Raw genomic sequence first — 5,932 nt, 5'->3', positions numbered from 1 at the left:
CGATATGTTTCATCCTTATCTCTTTGCATCTCTGTTGATTACACTTATCTATTGTATTCTATTATAACACTTACAAGAGCCATGTATACATCAATCTCTAAGCATTATAAATACAACAGCCAAATAAACGTCTAACTCACTGGGTTTTCTCATATTCTTGTCGTCATTATACCAGATGATGTTTAAAACAACATTTGAATATGTCAATTGTCAGGTAAGTAAGCACAAAATACAAGCCATTTATTTTTTCAGATAAAGAGCATATACACTCGGGGAGGAAAACAATAGAAAAAAAAAAAAAAAAAAGACAACTTACAATTGAAAATACATTGTTTTATTCCAAAACCACATACACGCACCAAAGGAAAAGAAAAGAAATAAACCGATTGAAAACATACAACATAGGGTTCCAACTTAGCGTGGATACAAGATTGATGTAGTGGAAATATCAGCAAAAGAATAACTATTAGCAGATGATGGATTCGAGACATTATGTATGCATATCCAGTGTAGCCGCATAATTGGTAGGCACAGGCATCTTAGGTGGGAGAGTGGGTAGTGGAGCTTCAAAACTAAGAACCTGCATCACTTGCTTTATGGAGGGTCGGAGGTTGGAATCTGGAGGAGCACACCATAGCCCAACAACCATCAAACACTCCAATTGCTTTTCATCAAAACCCATATTTGTAAGTCTAGGATCTATTCCTTCAACAAGCATTTCTCTTCCGTAGAGCTCCCATACCCATTCTATCAACCTTACCTTATTTGTTTCTAGCCATGGTTCAATAGGCCGCCTTCCACAAGCAATTTCCAAAGCAACAATTCCAAAGCTGTACACATCTGACTCCTTGCTAGATTTCCCAGTTGCAACACATTCGGGAGCCATGTAACCCATGGTGCCAGCCAACACAGTTGTTTGTGCTCGTTGGCCATGGTCTACAAGTCTAGCCAACCCAATATCTCCAAGTTTTGCATTGAAGTTTGCATCTAACATCACATTACTGGATTTAATATCTCTATGTACGATGCATTGTTCCCACTCTTCATGCAAATAAAACAACGCAGAGGCCAGTCCAAGAGCTATCTTGTATCTTACCTCCCATCCCAATGATTCCTTCTGTCCAAACAGATGGGAATCAAGACTCCCGTTGGGCATGAACTCGTATACGAGGAGCAGCTCCTTTCGTTGGTGGCACCAACCCACAAGTTGGACTAAGTTTCTGTGCCGTAATCGACTAATGATCTTCACCTCGGACATGTATTCCTTTATCCCTTGTTTAGACCTTTGAGAGATCCTCTTGACTGCAATTTCCATATTTAGATCACTCAGAAAACCTTTATAAACCCCTCCGAACCCTCCATCTCCAAGCTTTCGGCCCTCTGCATAGTTATTTGTTGCACGAACCAACTCACCATACAAGAACCTTTTTGGTCCGATTCCCCTTTCAAATTCTTCATTAATGGAATTGCCAAAGACCATATCTTCCTCCTCTTCTTCTTCTTCTCTTTGCCTTTTCCTCTTGATCCACAGGATGAAAGAAATCACACCCAAGCCACTAATACTTGCCCCAACAACCACTCCAACCACCATTTTTGTCTTCCAATTCGTTCCCTCACTCGAATCAGACGACTCTACTTGTAAACTCGAATAAAAATACCAGGAGCGAACCACATGAAGCTCACCTGTTAGACCTGTGGAACCAGAGAACCCAACCACAACCCATTCCGGTAGGTAATTCTTCAGATCAACTTTAAAAGAGAGGCTTGAAGTTGGATTGTCAGCGTAGGTCCAGGAAACACTCAAGTTTTTTGTACTAGAGATATAGCTAATATTAGCTATAGTCATTTCCCCATCCTCGAAGCTAGTACTAGTCCAGTTAGCAGTTGCTACTGATCTAGCTGAGTTGATGTCAATACCTACATGATAGGGTATTAAGCTCCAATTATCTCCTGAGGGTACTGGGTCCCATTCATTTCCATAAGTATCAAACTCCACGGCAACAACTCGATTTTCTAAAGGGTCGAGTTCTCTGTATTGTTTAAAAATACCCATAGTGCAGCATCTAGAAGGCAAGGCGGAACCATTGGGAGCGAGGAAGAAGGCCAGGCCATTCCATCATTATATCTTTTGTCATTTAATGAATCAATGTAAAAAGAGAATTGAGTGGTGAAGTCTGTGAGCGTTCCTGTTTCCTTGTTCCAGAGACGCACCGGGTCTCTGTGTGTAGCTCTGCCACTACTCCATTGGATTTCGTTGAGTTGGATGTCTTGGCTGGCTGAGATCTTTGCATCGCGTTCCAAGTTTATTGAATCTCGTGCTTTATCATCGAAGCTGGAAAAGTTAAAGGAAAATGGATTTGAAAAGGGGATTAGCAACATGAAGAAGATGAAGATCTGAAACAGAGCAGAAGAAATTTCCGAGAATTGGAGACAAGTTTCTTGAATAGGGGAGAGCCATATTGTTGAGAAAGAGCTTTTTGCAGCTCTGTTATACATATTAGTTCACATATATTAGCTCTGTTACATAAAATATACTCGTATCATTGGGCCACTGTGTGTATAAACTATATTTTAAAATGCAGTTGAATATATCAGCTACTCACTTTTTTTCCCATTCCCTTTAGATTTGCACTTCAAAAAAAAAAATCCCTTGAGAATTTGGTGGTTTTTTATTATAAATACAGCTTTACTCTCCTAGCTCCAAACCCCCTCCTAATTCTCTCTCTCTCTCTCTCTCTCTCTCTCTCTCTCTCTTTTAATCCACATCATTTTTTAAACATCGATCAAGAGAAAAATAATCTATACATTCTCCAATGAGTCTTGGGATAAGAGATAATTAAATGCTTCTTTTATTTTTCTTTATTCTATTTTGAAAATTTGTCTAAAATTCACCATAACTTTTCAGCATTTCTCTTAAACGCAGTGACTTTTTTAAAGTTTATTTAAAACGTATTAAATAATTATTGAAAACTATTAGAATATTTTGAAAATTTTGGAAATTTTTATTACATATGATAGATTTTGAAAAACTATTAAAAATTTGTGTATTTTTCATTATAAATTATAGAAAATTATTAAAGATAAATTAATATAATGTTGGAAAAAGGATATTACTGATTAGTATATATTAGATATAAAAAAATAAAAAAAAAAAAAAGAAAATACTAAATATTTGTTCTCTGTTTGTCTGTTTTACTTTTATTTCTATTTTTGTTATCTTGATTTCTTTTTGCTTTATTTTTTTGTTCTTTTGTGTTTTACTATCACTTTTTGTTTTAATTTAGAATAGAATAATTTGGGAGTAGGGTTTTTTTTCTAAAATATGAGACCTTTTTATGGGTATTCTAGAGAACCATTCCCAAATATATGGATGCACAAATGATTCCTAATTAATGAAGGTACATTAAATAAAGTGGTTACTAACTATAGTATAGGTCTTAGCATTTACACATGAAACTATAATGGGTAAAGTAAATGACCTTTAAAGTTAGTATTAATGGATCTGGTTAATGGAATTTAATAATAAAAAATAAAAATAATTTAAATATATATAGGATTCAATGAAAGAGAATAGAAATTAATATCTTAAATATGAGATTTAATGAGAGAGAATTGAATAGTGTCTAAATCACATTCACACTTCTTATAATAAGTATAAGTATAAATAGATAAATAAATTTGTTAATTTGGTGTATACACCTATAAATGGTTACATAACTCAATATATGCATTTGTGTTTGTAGCAGATTCAGAATCAGTTCCAGACCTTGATAAAAGGTTTGACTATGATACTGAAAAAACTTATAAGAAATGAGCGAGTATCATAAAAATGGTAAACAATGAGTTGTTTTTTTTTTTTTTTTATCAAATTCAGGGTGTTGGGGGTTGATTGATTAAAGCCCTTCTGATATATATCATGCCATTTTGCCAGCATAGATTTGTTCTTTAATAAAATATATATTACATGTAAGCTCTAGTCATATCCAATCAAAACACATCTGAAAAAATAAAAAAAAAAAACAAAACAACCATAAAACAAAAGCTTATTTGGTTCAAATATCATTATCATCATCTAAGCATTATCCCAAGTCCCAACTAGATTGGGTGGACAATATGAATCATGTTTTGCCTTTTTATTTTAATGCCATGATTCATGTCATAAGAACTTGACAAGTTTTTAGTGCCAACTACCAACCTCACACAACCCTCCACCTTTATCTAGGCTTGTAGGCTTGGGACAGATGGTGTAAGGCAAATTCACACTAGTGAAGTTTTATGCAATATTTTTGAACTGCTGTTGACTTGGATGATCGGACCATTTGGCCCAGGAATTATCTAGGCAATCGGTTTCAGTTTATTCTAAGCTTGATTCTTAGCCAAAAACCATTGAATTAATCAATAACCTGTTGATTAGGATGGTCAAACCATCAACCCGTTTGACCTGTTCAATCTAGAAACTGGTGGTCAGAACGGTTCTAATTTCGGATTGGTTTTATGCAATTCAATTAATGCATCCTTCTATTATTAACCTACTATATTAAAGTTACTCTTTTGAAGTGAAATAAAGCAAAAAGTAGCATTTGTTAAAAGGTGACATCGTCTGAATAATAAAGCCTTCCCAAGAATCTCGGTTCAAGACCAGCTAGAAACAAAATATCTACAATGGCCAATACACAACCTTTCATTGAGAATATTTCCATACTTCTATACTTTATTTCATGGGGAGATATTCCCAATGCAAGGCTATGATGACTGTTCGAATGGACTTTGCTCTGACTGAATTCAGTTTGCAGTTTGTGATTTGGGTGTGTAGGAACAAATTGTGTTTGAGGCTCAGTTTGGAAAGAGCATAGATACAAATATATACAGTGTAAATACATACAAAATACAAGATTTTACATTCTACATATTTGTATTTATACTCTTTTCAAATTGAGCCTGAATTTTTTTAAAGTGCAAATGGGAAAATTTCCGATTAGTATCCTGTATTTTGGGCTTAGTGTCACTTTGGTCCCCGAACATTAAAATGCGATTATTCAGTATCCAAACCTTTAAAATGTGACAATCCAATACCTATTGTTAATTAGTTATTAATCAGTCGTTAAGTGGCATTTGAAAAAGACACAAATGCCCTTCAAGTGTTATTTCATTTTCTTTATCAACCATCTAAAAACTAACAAAAAATTAAGTCCCAAATCCTTGCCTTTTCCATTCAAGACAGTTGGGGTCACATTTGAGTGAGCAATGACCCCAACTTTCTTGAATAGAAGAGGCAAGGATTTAAGACTCTTAATTTTTTGTCAATGTTTGGATGGTTGATAAAAAAAATTAAATGACACTTGAAGGACATTTGTATTTTTTTTAAATGCCACTTAACAACTGATTAACAACTAATTAATAGTAAGTACTGGATTGTCATGTTTTAAAAATTCGCATACTGACCGCATTTTATAGTTTGGGGGCCAAGGTGAAAGTAAGCCCAAATACAAATACTAATTAGGAATTTTCCTTTGATCATATTAGACTTGGATGTTAAAACTTGTATCTGTTTTGTAATTGGAACCAATGCTGATTTGACCCATTCAATATAATAAAAATCAAAGTCCGATTACATGTAGTCATTGTAATGTAATGAAATATATATATATAACAATGTTATATATAATATTTTTTATCTTTTATCTTTTATTGATAGTAAAGCGGAGCTGGACTACATCTAAATCGGACCCACCCAATTTCTGCCCTAATCATGGTGTTTTATATTTTATTATTAATTTCATCAATTTGCTTAAGAATTAAATATATACGGTTTCAAAAATTAATTACATAAGGTGGCCAACATGAAGCTCTCTTAGTGGGTATTGTTTGGGTTGGATGCCGTTTTTTAGAAAATGGTGTCACATCAGCGTTATATCAGAAATTCATTTTTTGA

The 5,932-nt window shown here is 34.1% G+C and overlaps 1 pseudogene; it reads right to left on the bottom strand.

Moving 5' to 3' along the window:
- Positions 1 to 312: 312 nt before the first annotated feature.
- Positions 313 to 2,458, bottom strand: LOC148843475 (L-type lectin-domain containing receptor kinase IX.1 pseudogene; annotated as a pseudogene).
- Between the last annotated feature and the right edge of the window lie 3,474 nt (positions 2,459 to 5,932).

The sequence above is a fragment of the Nelumbo lutea genome, chromosome 8 (genome assembly GCF_056320005.1).
Source record: "Nelumbo lutea isolate HS-2025 chromosome 8, American lotus-T2T, whole genome shotgun sequence".
NCBI classification, from domain to species: domain Eukaryota; kingdom Viridiplantae; phylum Streptophyta; class Magnoliopsida; order Proteales; family Nelumbonaceae; genus Nelumbo; species Nelumbo lutea.
Note: the sequence above shows the minus strand (reverse complement) of the source record. Positions and strands in the feature narration are given on the sequence as shown.